The 15,195-nt window shown below is 39.9% G+C and overlaps 1 protein-coding gene across 1 annotated transcript in view; it reads left to right on the forward strand.

Annotated features, from left to right (window-relative positions):
• Positions 1-15,195, forward strand: part of LOC125715042 (zinc finger protein 708-like) — a 101,567-nt gene that overhangs the window by 871 nt on the left and 85,501 nt on the right. Inside the window, exon 2 of the mRNA XM_048986234.1 lies at positions 9,996-10,062. The gene's annotated coding sequence lies outside the window, so the exon portion shown is untranslated. The remainder of the gene's footprint in view (positions 1-9,995; positions 10,063-15,195) is intronic.

Raw genomic sequence — 15,195 nt, forward strand, 5'->3', positions numbered from 1 at the left:
AAAAACCTATATTAGCATTCTATAATTACATTCTGTCTGGCCTGGCTTCAAAATAAAGTTTTATCGTGTACACACTCGAAGGCACAGACAGGTACAGTCATTTTGGTTAACAGGACACCCCTCTCAAATGCCAAAGTAGTTTATGCTGTGGTTGATCCAAAAATTAACATGCTTTTATAGGAAACAAATGCCACTTTTAATCAGTTACTGCCGGACGCTGTATTTCAGGTACCAGTATAAATATCCTTTTACACATTTGCTCCACTTATTTGAAAGCTAACCAGCATAAATAAGATAATTGCAAATAGACACTGGGTGGTTTGGGTTGTACGAATTACATCGCTTGTGAGGATTCTACAGCAACCCATGAAGTGAATTTAATACGAGCACTTCGTAGCCAAGAGGACATCGGAGTTGCGCAAGCCGCTTGCTGTGGCATAATCTTAATGAAAATACATATTTCGTTTTTACGGTCAAAGAGTACGTCTATATCTTTTTATGGTTTCCAGGTCTTTTCTTGTGGTTGTAGCCTTGAGGAAAAATAAAACTGACCTTTTAGGAACAAAGGGAAATATTTAATACCAAGTGGCAATGCTACAAGTAAAACACAAATTAAAAATAGCGACCAAAGAGTTGAAATTGCATGGAACTGCAAGACAGGACACATAGGATCACTGGAAGAAATTGCAATCACATTATTTTGTTAACGGAGATATTTGGAGTGGTGGCTGACCATTGGAAATTTAAGTGATTTCTTTTTTTTTTCCTTTCATTGAAATCAAGGATTTTGTCCAGTGTAAACGCAGTCCTACCTACACTGAAGTTCAAACGCTGGGGGCCACAAGACTGGGCCGATGTTTCAAGGTTTTGGTCAGAGGTTTGTTTAATTTGCTACTTCGAAAGCTGGGGAGTGAATAGCTACCTACTATATGTATATATGTTTGCTCCACATGATTTTTTATTCCCCCCCCCCCCCCATATTATTTCACTATGTGGCTTTGGCCGCTGATTAAAAGACTCTTAAGTTTCGGAAATCTGTTTTCTTGCATTTGCACACCCACCTTTGACTTGACATCGCTAACGTAAAAAGTCAGCATTGGCTTGGGCAAAGACAAGCTCTGCCGCTGGATTCAGAATGTTTAGTATTCTGGGGTGTCCGGCATGTTGGAAAAGCACCGAGTGCAAGGCTAGCTTCTCCCCTGCTCCTCACGGAACCCCGCTTGCCGGAATCGGGATTGTTAGTATTCCGGAATGTCCATTGTGTTGGAGAAGTGCTGAGTGTGAGGCCACAGCTTCGCCCGTGTTCCTCATGACACCTCGCCACCATCCTCCAAGTGGCTCTTCTGTTCCCGGCCCTCGAGTCGCCCTCAGTTGGTTTTGCATTTTGTCGGAGGCGTCTCAGAATGGCAATTAGAGCTGGACGACCTGTCATTGCGGCAGCGTTTACCACATCTGCTTATGCTGCGAGCCGCTCCTGAGCTCTCAGAGTTCAGAAAAGATGCTTGCAGTCTTTTGCAAAGGGTCATGACTTTTTTTGTGCCTTAACGTGTGTTAAACGTTGAGTGACTGATGAAAGGCCCTTTCTGGAACTGACACGATTCAGTCTATCGTATCAGAACAGAAAAAAACATGAATGACACAAAATATCAAACTACATTTACTCCTCTACATAGACTCCATGAGTGATATGAGTTCTTGGTTAATCATCACCTTAGGGGGTTTAGAAAATAATCTAATAGGAACAGCTTAGCACACAATATAACCATTATACATTATGTTTCGAAATGTTTATTCTTACAAAAACACAGAAGGGCACAATGCCATGCTGGTCTTTTGAAAACAAGCCTTTATAAAATTGAGATCAACATTTTGTTGTTAACAATAGATGAACAACAATGACTTTGTCTGCTAGAGTTTGTGGCTTTTTGGGGGGGCAATGAACATTTTTACAAAGGAGTTTATGGGTCACTTTGCTGTCTGTTGCCTGCAACACGACAATAACTATGAGTAGAAAATCAAGAATTTTGACATTGTTTGAATATGTTTTTCCTGTTTAATTGTAGTGAATAATCTTAGAAAGATGTATGTATGCCAGATCTCTAGAAAAGTTGATAGAAAATGTACTGATATTTGACTTTTGTTCTAAATACAAAAGAGTGTTGAGTTTCCTAAGCCACTAAAAAATTCTGGATAATTTCATAATGCTGATATGAAACGTATTACAAATATGCAGGTCATCTGCATAGGTGTCTCTGTCATACAAGGTGTTTTTAATTGCCCGTTTTGTCCCTGAAATCCAAAGCAAGACAAATAGCTGCTCGATTTCAGTGTAAAAGAATTTCATACCATCAGCACACCACAATGATGTAGCGCTACCAAAATAAAGCTGAATTCTTTGACAGGGTGGACGCTAAGTAAACACCCCTGTTCTGCCACATGCAAGAATGTATGTTTTCCCCTTAAGTAGGGAGCAGAGAGTTTGTTTTTGCATTGAAAGTATATACTGTGAATATCACAGAGGCGGACAGCTGTGGTAATGGTGCATTCTGTCAAGGCAGCGGTAAAAATTAAAAAACAATTTCTGTCTAGCATGTCAAATGCATTCTGAACTGAAACACGCTGGAGTATTTTTGATTTTTTTGTTGTTGTTGAGTTGTGCCTTGGATCGTCAGCAGAAATGTAATGGTTTTAACTGGGCCGCGGTGATTACTTAAGCTGGAAACCCTCAACGGTAGATTTGCCAGCTGATTAGTCTCTTGACCTGTCATGTGCTCAGACTTGTAGCTTTTTCCGTAGGGTACGTTCACTGTCCTTTGTCTCCGTTTGCTGGAGCCATTTAATGACTCTGCAACCAGGCCTTTTTTCATGTGGTTCTGGGAGGAAGACGAGCAAAATCAGTTTTGTGTACTGCGAGCGTAATTGTGTACTCCCACTTTAAATAAGGCTAAAACTTACATGTATATTTAGTGCAGCAATGATCTTTTAAAACGCAACACATGTGTGACAGTCTCAGTAGAAGGAGAGTTAAAAGAATGAATTATGGTAAGTGACATAAGTTTACAGCTATATCTTTGCGGTGAAAGGGGCGGGCTGTGCATAAGTGAAGAATGTAGTTAATATCCTCTTTTGTATTTTTTATTTTTTTTTTGGTGGGTGGGGCGTATCTTTTTCTGACTGAGCATAGTAACAGTGTTTTATTCTGCAATGTTTCACTCACCCCCCCCCCCCCCCCCCGGGGGAATGAGAAAATTTTTATTCTAATAATGCCTTTTTTACTGTTACACACAAATCAAAGAATAAAAATTGCTAACTGCACTTTTTATACATGTGTAATTATACTCCTTAGCGACAAACTAAAAACAATGAATTATTAGGCTTCTTGTAAGCAGTAAATGCTGCTTGATGAAGGGCGTCGCCGATGGAAACGTTATAGGTGGGTGCGGGATCGAGACGCTGCTGTGATGGCAGTGATGAGCAGGCGTGCCGCTCTTCCCTGCTGACGGCACGTGAAGATGCTGTGGGAGATGAAGCTCAGCCTCCTGACGACCAGCCTGGATGCAGCCACTCCACTCACCAGTGTCTGATCCTCACATGCTGCTTCTCAACAGCAGAAAGTTTGCATGTTTGTAAAAGTCCAATTGAACCAATTTCATCCTCATCCTGTGGAATAACTACACATTTTAATCATACTGATGTCAAACAGCATTCATTTTATATGACGCAGCATCACTAGGAGAGTTATAAGTCACGTATTATTGAGCTTCAGTCAGTATGCCCTTTCACATGCTCTTCTTCAAAGTTATACATAAATTTAATAACTATTCCAAGACGGTGCGTTATGCAACCTATGTACTGTTTCTAAACTAGTTAATGATTCATTTCAGCTTTAATTGGGTTTAAGTAACTAATCTTCAGAGTTATGTTTGCTAGTGCCTTCAAAACTTCTTCTGCATAGTTATGTGATTGTCAGGGACAAAAATGAAACTGAAAAACATGAAAAATCATGTCATTCCATTTAAAATATAACAAGGAAAAAAAATTGCTATAAAAATCATTATTAGCTAGTTGGGCCAGATAAATTATATATTGAACACCTTTGATGTTGTAACTTGGAGGAGTGACTTGAGTGTATATTGCCTGTATGGGGGGCAGTATCCCATAGTGTTTGAATGCAGCCTTGAATGGTGATGGTGCCAAACCAAAGCAGAGGTTACTGTTTGCAGAAAGAGGTTTAGGTATTTTCCTGCTTACAGGTGCTAGTTCAATGTATTTCTTTGTTCATTCTTCAATCCATAAGGAGTATTTTGAAATATTATTTTTGTGAGTGACTTGAGATGATTTGAAAGAAAAGCAACAACTTTGATGTCTTTTTTTCAGCGGCTTACTGCTAGGGGGTCCTTCAGTACCTATGAGTACCATGAGAACCTGTGTGTTGCAGGCTGGACATGACTGAGCCATCTTAGTATTTATTTGCTTTGAATGTTTTCTGTTTACTGACTCTGGCTATTTTTAAACATCCTCCTCATTTGCATTGTGGGGTCCGTCTCCACCTCCGCGTGTGGCACTCCGAGAAAAACACCCTGCAGGAACAGGCACTCTGGGGGCCTAATGGGCTCAGCGGGGAAACGGCGCAAAGCACGCGCTTAATCCTCAGTTAATCATCACGAGTGTTCCATGCATTATTAATCTCTCATTGACAAATAACCCATTTCTGTAGTCGTCACAATGGCGGAAAATTCCCACATGTTTACATCTGATGGCAGAAATGAATCATGAAAGGTAGTTGGCTATCGGAGTGGAAATTAAAGGGGTTTTCTTTTTTATGGACTTTTAAACACTGTCATTCCTGTGGGCCACATTCAAAGCTGTGAATTAATACAAAAATATGAGAAAATCATCCTATTAAGAACAGAGTAGAGAGTAAATTTTTCTCATGTAAATTAATCAAAGTCAAATTATAAACTATAAGACAGTTAATAATTGGCTATGGCATTTTTGTACTCAGATCCATAAATGTTTGCTGTTAATACTCTTAGTCTTATTAGTCTGTAACTCCCTCAGCAGGTGTGGCCAGGATTACTTTTGAACATGAAGCATCATTCATGTTTAAGTTCCCGGCCCTGAGGACATCACGCGTTAGTGAAGGTCGGTTCAACTTACAGGCAGACGTGCACATCGCTTATGGGCAGTAACTGAGACTGCGGCCCACGGAGAGCTACCCACCAGCACTTAGTGCGGATTTCAAATGAGAGCCTGTATGGCAGGGCAATTACAAAAAAAACACTTTAAAAATAATAATTATACATTCAACATTATTAGAGGGGATTAAACAGTCAAATTATGAATATTTTTGCAGGCTTGAAGCATTGACATTTTTTAATAGTTGCATTTGAGGACTTCAATAAGTCCTCACACATAAGCACACTGACGCGCTCCCTTTAAGCATATAGTCTCAGATGTTTTTACAAAGACAGACCATAAAATCCCGCAGGTTTTATTCTCCAGAATTAGCAGAACAAGCGAGCTGAGACACTTGTGTACGGCAAGAAGGTTCACCAGCAATGGTGTGGGATGGAGCTCTGAGGGAACTGTAGAGGAACGGTTGTCCAGCATCCCAGTGGGAGGGGGGGGGGCAGCTGTGGGTAGAAATGACAGGTACATCACACATTTAGTGTGCCCACCCCACGGGCAAGAAACGGCCATTTGTCCCATGTAGGATAGGGGGTCCACAAATTGAACCACACTGCAGACAGAATGTTCCTTATGGGCTCATAAATATCATAATGGCTCCTGGTGATATATACCAGGTGAGACTGAGTTTTGTTTGTGTTTTGAGCGTGGATGCCTGCCTGTGTCATTCACTGTACTTAGACATATCAATGACCGTCACTACTCTGAGGTCTGCACCTTTTTTGTTTTTCTCAGAGCTGTGGCACAGCGGCAAAACCCTGCACATCTACCGGGCCAACGGGATTGTTTCCTGCCGACTTCAATGGCCAACCTGAGATGATAGGGTCTGCCCTGCATCGTGCCCGAAAGGAAATACAAAGACAAGCCTCACAAGCGCTTCTCAGCTACAATAAACATGGCTGAATTACAATTCGCCATCAGAAACAGATCGAAACAAACCGAAATTACAGACCTCTGTAATTAGAGTAATTCTGCATAATTCACAGTTAAAGGCAAAATTGTAAGACATTTCCTATTTTTACAAATCTTCGGTACTACTGATACAGAGAACATGTCTAGGTCTGCACAAGAGGATGTTATTCATTGTGACTATTGCTATACCTGTTCATCCTGGCTCGTTAAAGAAAACGACTTGGATGGGGATTAAAGTCGACGGAGTGCATTCGCAAGATCCCCATGGAACCGAGTGTGGTTTCGCCCCAGTCGAGAAAAACCTTTCCGAGGAACCTGAGGGGAAAAGGGAAAGACAGAAAAAGAAGTGTAATGACAATTTTCAGACACGCCGTTTTTAATAATCGGCCGCTTATGAGAGCTCATCTATGAGCCAGGTGTTAGTAAGAGGGCTTGGGCTGCCGACCAGAGTGCTGCCTTCACAGTGCTCAAATATTTACCTTGTTCAAAAATGTATGCTGCTGTATTGGGATTGGAATAATTTAGGCCGTTTTAGTGCAGGGTGGCCCAAGGCCAGGGCTGGGGAGTCCTGGTGTCTAATGGGTCGATTCTGGTGGTCCGTTAAAAGGAACAGGGTAGCTTGGGGATTGTTTTTCAATTTCTGGCAGGCCCAGACGGCAATAATTCAAACGGCTGTACCGATTCCAGTGAAATAAAATAAAAATAATGACATAAAACATGAATTTAAAGAAAGTTAAAAGGAAAGAAAGGTTTGGGAATATGTAAGGGCTTAAGTTCAGGTCAATGCCAGGCAGAAATATATATATATATTTTATATATATACCTAATTCACATATGTGTGCATGTGTGCATTTACTACGTATTTACTAATGTCCCCACAATGTGGTAAAACTTATTATTTTTTATCTGTTGGCAACATTTTTCAAGCTCCCCAACATAAACCTCAATTAAAAAATATTCTGTGAATGCAATCAAAAAACTAAAACATTTTGTATGGTTAAGGATAGGACTAGGTGACGGTTAGGGTTATAAGGGGTCATGTATATATTACCAAATGTCCCCACAATGTGATAAAAACCCAATGTGTTTTTTTTTTATATTGTGCGGACCATTTTTTCCAAACTCAATTTTATACATATAAAAAAAAACACTAAAAATGCCAAGTCTTGTATTTTGTTTGGTTACTTATTGTTTAGGTCAGGACTGCATACGGGTTAAGTTTGTCATTGTTGGGGTTAGGGTTTTGCCCATAGAAATGAATGGTCGGTCCCCACAAAGATGTGAATACAAACATGTGGGTTACGCCCATAGAAACGAATGATGAGTCTCTACAGCGATGGGAGTATACTTACTGTGTGTATGTTTATATATGACTGTGATATATCGTTCTTCAGGAAAACATGAATGTTTTGAAATGCAGTTCTTTCTATTTAAATATATGTTGCCCCCGTCCGTCGCCGCATGCTCAGTATAATCGACGTTAACTGACGTCAGCACCAGCTCGAAGGCTGGGACACTTAATCAGCTGCTACATGTCAGCATGCGGCCACGCGGCCACGCGCCCCTGCTGAGGTCACGCGGGCATCGGTGGTCCCGCGGGTACGAAGCGTCGCCATCGGCCCGGTGTCCATTTTACTCAGAATTTCCACTTATGTTCGCATTTTCTGTCGTTTTTTACTCATTTATTTATTTTACTACAGTAAGTGCAGAGTAAGTACCGTTCGGCTCTTCTATTAAAAAGTCGAATCGTACAGGTGTCCGACTGTGACAGGCAGAATTTTAACAGACAACGACGATTTGTGAAATATGGTAAATGCGATAAATTTGTCCATAAAATATTAATTATTATTTGGCCTTGTTGGAAAACACACAGTCTCGTAAGTCTAGAATTGGGGATTTTTTTCTACTCCGTTATATATTTTAGTAAGCTGCTCCATATTTTGTCCGTTTTACTACAAATACGATTTGAAATCTAATTCACTTCAACAAATAACACAGGACGGCAGCTTCATTCTTTCTATTTTTATAATTTATTTGTCATAAAACAATATTGATCTTTAGCTGCTGCCTGTAGCATATTTTATTTATTTAGGATTCACAGTAAGTCAGCTGTAAATACCATATCCAGGTCCGTTAGCTTCCGTAATAGATAATAGAGGCAGTTAATTATAACCAGTTACATTGAAACAACTAAGCTGTGGTAACCGGTATCTGTAATTGGATGATTTGTTCAGTTAAATAATAGCCTTGTTGGAAAGTATGTTTGCTCAGAGTAATGGTTACACGAAATATGATATTTTATAAAGGAAACGTTTATTCGAGTAAATTAAGCACTTTTTATTATTATGTATTATGTTAATATTAAACAGAATAGTAGGATGACACTACGGCTATTTTGAAATTGAAACATACCATTCCCATTTACTAAGGTGAATCAGTGAAACTGAGTATGATCAATATAACTGAGTAAAACTCGCGTTGATAGTCCTGTTTTTATGAAGTGCCCCTGAACTGGTGCATTGTGTGCAATTTCAGTTAATATGACACAGAAAATGATGCCACCGTCATGATAATAATGATCGTATAAGACGTTCAAAATGTATTCCATACATTCATATGCATGCCAACGTAGATCAAATAAGTCGTTGTGAATAATTTCTCTGGCAGAGAAATGACATTCTAATTTAATAAAATTAACTTTATTTATAAGCATTTTCTAGCGGAGTCATAATATTCTCCGATGCTTCTGATTAAAGACCTGCCCAAAATCATGATTAATTGAAAAAAGATACTTGAATTACACGAATGAGTCTTCATATGACGATCCAAAATATATATTTACGCTACTATATATAGGTCGCTCAACAGGACGAGACTGTTTGATCCGGCCCCGTTAACCGTACATTAAACATAAAAGGTCTCAGTTTTATCCCACTTTATTCTTAATTTAGACATCTGGGTGTTTTCGCGGCTTTCTCAGGGCCACATGTTCACAATCCATCCGTTAATCTCTGTCTCTATTTAGGAATGCATAATGAATTAACCGTCTTGAAATATGTTTCGCTTCACCTTTTTCATTTACTTTGCAAATGTTTCCGTTTCTTACCTACTCTTAACTACTCTGTTTCCCCAGCGGAACAGATGGGACTTGTGAACGTGAAATGGATTCTTTGATTCTGATTTATTTTCTATTTTTATTTTTATTTGTACGGTAAACAGACATCCAATTTAGACTGTTTTATTTTACGATTTTCTGTATTATAAGTAACATGAATGGGTGTAACTTTGCGACCGTTTTAGTAATGAACGGCATGTCCGAGTACAGTTTTAATATGCATATTTAAGATAAATTGAATTATGGCTGAAATTTGCTTTCAAATAATGGACAGTAGAGCAGATATTGTTGGCACACATTTTAATATTGTCTTTTGAATTTCTTTTCAGTTACACTCTTCTCATTCAGTAAAACATTTCTGTCCCGTTACTTATTTCAGCACTGTTGTTATTTTGGAGGATAATCCAACCTTGTGGGATAGTATGGTGGTGCAGTGGTTAGCACTCTTGCCTCACACCTCTGGGACCCGGTTACTCCGTTTTCCCCCCACAGTCCAAAGACATCCTGAGGCTTATTGGTGTTACTAAATTGCCCGTAGGAGTGCACGTCTGAGTGAATGGTGTGTGAGTGTGCCCTTGTGCCCATAGCTTCCGCGATAGGCTCTGGACCCCCCGTGACCCAGAAGGGTAAGCGGTTTGGAAAATGGATGGATGGATCCAACCATGCAAAGCTCAGTCTGGATGCAATATTTATGCCATTTCTTTTTGAAACTAAAGAGGCACTCATTGCAATGTATCCGCTATTAATTATGGTGTCTCTGTTTCTTATGTCATGAAAGCGGGACAGTAGCACATCAGAGGACCCTACGCAATATCCTCAGGAAAATCCAAGCCCCTCGGGACAAGGTGAGCTGGATTTCATTCCCCCTGAGCGGTGCATTAATTAACCCTGATTAGCTGCTGCCCGCATGAATTTGCACAAGTTAACTTAAACCAAATATATTATTTCAGGGATTGATATTATCCTGTACTTGTTATTCCAAATTTATGTCAGCTGAGGAACAGCTTAAAGAAGGAGAACACAAAGAAACCACTGTTGAGTTTGTTCCAGTGTTTTCCCCAACTACCACAGACACATTTGCTTCAAATTCGAATCAAATAAAATTGCCTAGCAGCTAGATTTATTAATTATGGGCAATATAAAGCAACCAACACATTTTATTATTCATAAAGAGAGTAACAGCAGGTCACATTTTTGGAAGTCTCAGAATTTATTGTTTTTTAATTATATTTATACAATGTATTTTCCCCTCAATCATGTAGTTTAACAACATTATTAGAGCCAATTTAATAAATGTTAATCTAATGTAAGAAGTCAATAAGTTAAACTATGTTCAGTTTATTTTAAATGGTCTCTGTGAAAAGTAGAGTACCTCCTGCCTTTGAGGACAGGAGCCGCCACTCCATCATGTCCACCACCATATTCTTTAGCAAACAAACCTTTGATGTTCTCCTTAATGCATCTTTAACAGTAATTCACCACATTACCTGTGATGTTAAGAGTCTTTTGGCACTGTTGTGCATGTGACTTTGAGCAGTCATGAAATAGCCTTCTAGGTAATTGTAATTTTTAAAGCAGAAGGCCTTTTGTTCTTAAGTGTGACGTGATGACAGATAGACAGTGACATCGTGTGTCTTACGAAACCGCAGTCCTCCTCGCTCTACTGTCTATGAAGCGGCCTTTTCCCGCACTGCCCAAAACAGAGTCTTGCAGCGATTGGTTTAGGGCACATTGCTTGCTCAGAGCCCAACATTATTAGAAAGAAAAATGCCTGCGGGTTATGGGATGAAATTTCTGAAAATTCATTTTTGATCATCTCAAATAGTACTTTTTTTCTGAATTAAAACTAATTCCCCTTCCTCCTTGGTTTTTAGTCAAATAATTTCAGATTTTTAATTTTGCTCACAGTATGTAAGTATCCCAAAACATGCCGGGAGACTGATACCTTGCTCTGTTTTGCACTGTCAGCCATTGTCTGACTGTATCACAGACCACACAGTATTAACATTTCTGCATGGAGGCAGACATGAATCCTCCATAAGCATGTTTATGGAGTCTAGCACCACATGACCTTATGATATCACAGACACGGCCACAATCACACAACAAAACCAGGGTGATTATGGGGAATTATGGTCATATAGCATCAGCACACAGGTTCTGCTTTTAAATGTTCAGTTGGTGTGATTCATTGGCACACACAAGGCCTGACCCTGCCTAAACTGTATAACAGAAGCAGATTTATATTTTAATTTGGGTTTTAAAAAGATATCAGTTGTTTGTGTAATTCTTGGCAAGAGATAGATTGCTACTCTTCTCACCATTTTTTTGAAGGATGACAGTGCTACAGTCATTCAGCAGAGAAAAAATGAAGAATTAGTCCTTTACTTCTGGCACCATTGCTGGTATTATTTGGTTGTAAATGTAGCATTAGTAATATTAGGTCATACAATGTACTAGGCTAAAAACTAACATGCAGGTTATAACTTCCTACAGGGGCAATTTTTAACCGGCTGGAAGGTTTGAAAGCTCATGCTACCACCTGTGTTGTTTGACAGTGATTTTATGCAAATATTGTTTTGTGATATTAAGGAAAAATAGCAAGAATTGCAGTATATTATAGTAATATGTTTCCTGAGGAATTCAGCAGACTTTTTTTAGTTGTGGGGGGCATCCCAGTATGGAGGGGGGGTCATGTGACAGGTGCCACAGGTCACCGTCTGCTGTGACGATTTCCATCTGACCCTCGTTAGTTGAAATAGCTGCCCTGATTTATTTTAGTTCCTGACTAACTAGACTATGGAGAACAGCACAGTCCCGTATCTAGTGTGTTTCTAAGAGTCTTGTTGACTTAACGTAAATGGATTTCATGCGCTGATTTTACTTTTCCTTTTTTGGTCTCTGAATGATTTACTTCCGTTCTGGCTACCCTGTTATTTTCAGCTCCTGTAGATGAAAAAAAACACTCTGTTCTGTTGCAGTTGTCCTTTGTCACATTAATCTGTTAGCCACCTTGACCAGCTTCTTCTGATAGTTTTGATATTCAGTGATATATTCATTTGTGATTCTTAGTGTCAAGAGTGAGCATTAAGTATTTCTAACTTCATATTGCTTGCACTTTGTATTTTCTTCTGTTAGTCATGACTCATTTTTAGGAGACTTATTTCACTGATGTTACTTTTTTCACCCTGAGAGATTCTCATGCAATGCAGCTGTGAGTGCAGCGAGTGATAAGTGGTTTTGAGCTGAGAAGTCCTCGGGCTGTGGGCGTCCATAATGAGCACTGAGGTCGACCTCTAGCTGGAGCTGTGGGTTCCACACGATAACGTGATGATCTGTAACAACGGAGTCCAGCCTCTTTTCAGCTAGCTGGCCACTTTTATGGTACTTGGCTACCGTAAAGGCATAAGATGCTACCAGACAGACACCAGAAAATAATTTTTTTAACAGTCCCTCCTACAAAATGTGGACTGGACCCTTTTTCAGTGGTACAATTACGTAAACATTAATCTGTCGCAAAACACATTTTGTGAACAATTATCACGCTATGTATTTATGAAGCATTTATGTGAAAAGACGGATTGTGCATTTTTTTTACTTAGCAAACATGTTTATCCACAGTGACATACAGTTGAGAGAACAGGGTCGGACACTGCCTGGAGAAATTGGGGGTTAACAGCCTTGGTCAAGGACCCAACATTGACATTACTCTCCTAACCACAGGATGCAAACCAGTGACCTTTCAATCACAGAGTCACACACCACCACTGTTGTTGTGTAGGTTTAATGTTGCTGAGTAACAAATGATCAAGAATTTCTCATATGCATAATTTCCTAGAATTAAACTAGTCATATCTGCTCCATTTACCTCATGAAGCTCAGCCATGCTTGAAAAGAGCAGATTGTATATGAGCGCTGAGCAATTCGAAAGAGTGTAGAACAGTACGAAGAAGGATTCAGTGTTTAACAGTTTGGCTTTGTTGTTCAGAACAGTAGTCGGGTCAGTTTTCTGTGGCCATTTGTCAGATAAGGCCGTTGAAATGCAAGAGAGCGTCTCCTAATTGACTCTATCCACGCTGTCATTAGTGGCCCCACATGTGTTTTCAGGCAGATGCCGGGATGACCCGGCCTGCTGACTGATGCTGCCAAGGCGCTTCCTTGATGAAAGGGAGGAATATTGTTGCAAACCACTGTCACCGAATCATCTGCGTAATGGGGAACAGGCAGCGGGAACTGTCTCACTGTCCACATCTCCGCACCCTTCCCCCCAGTCCCAGGGGGCCTTAGATGGGGTGGTCTTCCATCTTAAGGCACCTTAGCTTCTGCCAGAGGTTAAAGCTTGCTTATGGACCCATCGGCTTTCCCTCTCTTTGTGTTTTTCACTTTGGAGTGAAGATGAAATTGATGACGTGATAATGGCTCACACAGTGAAATAGCTCCAAAAGTCAGAAGTTTTTTGTGAAGGCAGTGTATGATCTGTTTTGAACACAGAAAATTTTCAGGCAAGCTCTGAAAATAAATACAAAATACAAAACTATATATTTTTTATGTTTTCAGGAAACTGTGAAATGTGTGTGTTTTACAAAACATATGATTTCATTCCGGGAAAAAACACGGAACAGGCAGACACGATAGGACGTTAATAACTGAACTGGGGAAACATACAGTACTCAAACGCAGACTTAAATCCATCAGACTAATTAACAACAACGAGAAAGAGCTGGTAACACAGGGATTCCATATGAGGTAGCGAGGGGGGCGTGGCACACGGGACGATTGGACGAGCAGGTCATGACATTATTTTAGTAAATTACATTATGAAACTTATTGGTGAATATATGTAAAAATATACACCCAAGAATAACTAGTAATGAGTTTATGAAAGTCTCTATGATGCTTTGTCAGGTCTCCAGGTCAACCAGATATGATGGTTACAATACAAGCTATTACCAGTTTGAAGTCTATGTTCTACACCATAAAGTTTTCAGTCTACCTGCAAATGAAAAAGAGCTTATGACATTTAGAACAGAGTCAAAGCTGTGAACATCTACAGGGACAATTTAGAGGGCTTAGCAGAAAGGAAAAGATTAGTATCATCAGCATGGAAGGAGTATTAATGAATGCATAGTCATGATTTTGCCTGGATGTCCCATGAATTAGGGAAGCCCCCGAAGATAACCAGTTCCAGGCTAGACAGAAGCCACTCATGGTAAAGTGTTGAAAATGGTTAAAAGGTTCAGGAGTATCAGCACGATAAGAGAACTGTATGTATCCCTGTGGAGTACCAGCTAGCTATTGGGGAAGCTCTGAATGGGCTTTGGAGACAATTCTGGGACGAAAATGGTGGAGAAACATTGGGTTTGACGAAACCTGAAGGCAGATGGGACAAAACTGGTTGGACTAAGAGCTACTGATCAGAGAGCTAACGAATGGGACAATATCTGGAGAACAGACTGTGTCAGTTCCTCAAGTAGTTCATTGGGGATCAAGTAACAAACAAGAGACACGAAGTTCAGAACAAGGAATAAACTGAGTGAGCGTCTTTTTTTTGAGTGAAATATTGTGTTGGGAATATATGGGGATTCATGATTGAACTGTTCATTGTAAATGCTGAGAAAGTCCTCAAAGAAGGGGTGTAACAGTGGTTTAAATGTTGCTTGCTTGACTTCTTACTCATCAACAATGTCCTACTGCACTGTCTCCAGCTGCCCTCAAACTGGCTTATAGACATTTTTTCCTGGAAGACCAGTAGCAAGAACAAGTAAGCAAACAAAATGCCTTTTGACATTCAAGCAAATCAATCTCATATTAGCTCTTTAGCTTAGCAATGAAATTAGCTACATACTGTCCAGTACCACCTGGGAGAGGAAGTTGAGGTGAGAGGGAAAAGAAAGGGCTGGAATAGAAGGAGATGGGGGAGCAGAAAACCTTCACAAACTTGCTAGTGCAAATATAACCGTGTATAGTCATTTTTAATA

The sequence above is a fragment of the Brienomyrus brachyistius genome, chromosome 19, assembly GCF_023856365.1.
Source record: "Brienomyrus brachyistius isolate T26 chromosome 19, BBRACH_0.4, whole genome shotgun sequence".
In the NCBI taxonomy this organism is placed as follows: domain Eukaryota; kingdom Metazoa; phylum Chordata; class Actinopteri; order Osteoglossiformes; family Mormyridae; genus Brienomyrus; species Brienomyrus brachyistius.